Genomic DNA, 883 nt, shown 5'->3' with positions numbered 1-883 from the left:
AGGCTGCTGGTCACTGGTATCCCCACTTCAGGCTGCTGGTCACTGGAGTCCCAGCTTCAGGCTGCTGGTTATTGGTATCCCCACTTTGGGCTGCTGGTCACTGGTATCCTCACTTCAGGCTGCTGGTCACTGGTATCCCAGCTTCAGGCTGCTAGTTACTGGTATCCCCACTTCAGGCTGCTGGTCACTGGTATCCCAGCTTCAGGCTGCTGGTCACTGGTGTCCCCGCTTCAGGCTGCTGGTCACTGGTGTCCCCGCTTCGGGCTGCTGGTCACTGGTGTCCCCGCTTCGGGCTGCTGGTCACCGGTATCCCCGCTTCGGGCTGCTGGTCACCGGTATCCCAGCTTCAGGCTGCTGGTCACAGGTGTCCCCGCTTCAGGCTGCTGGTCACTGGTGTCCCAGCTTCAGGCTGCTGGTCACTGGTATCCCCACTTCAGGCTGCTGGTCACTGATATCCCAGCTTCGGGCTGCTGGTCACTGGTATCCTCCCTTCGGGCTGCTGGTCACTGGTATCCCCGCTTCAGGCTGCTGGTCACTGGTATCCTCACTTCGGGCTGCTGGTCACTGGTATCCCCGTTTCAGGCTGCTGGTCACTGGTATCCCCACTTCAGGCTGCTGGTCACTGGTATCCCCACTTCAGGCTGCTGGTCACTGGTATCCTCACTTTGGGCTGCTGGTCACTGGTATCCTCCCTTCGGGCTGCTGGTCACTGGTATCCCCACTTCAGGCTGCTGGTCACTGGTATCCTCACTTCAGGCTGCTGGTCACTGGTATCCCCACTCAGGCTGCTGGTCACTGGTGTCCCCACTTCAGGCTGCTGGTCAGTAGTATCCTCACTTCAGGCTGCTGGTCACTGGTGTCCCAGCTTTGGGCTGCTGGTCAC

Source organism: Rhincodon typus, chromosome 25 (assembly GCF_021869965.1).
Source record: "Rhincodon typus isolate 14 chromosome 25, sRhiTyp1.1, whole genome shotgun sequence".
Taxonomy (NCBI): Eukaryota; Metazoa; Chordata; class Chondrichthyes; order Orectolobiformes; family Rhincodontidae; genus Rhincodon; species Rhincodon typus.
This window is presented reverse-complemented; position numbering follows the sequence as displayed.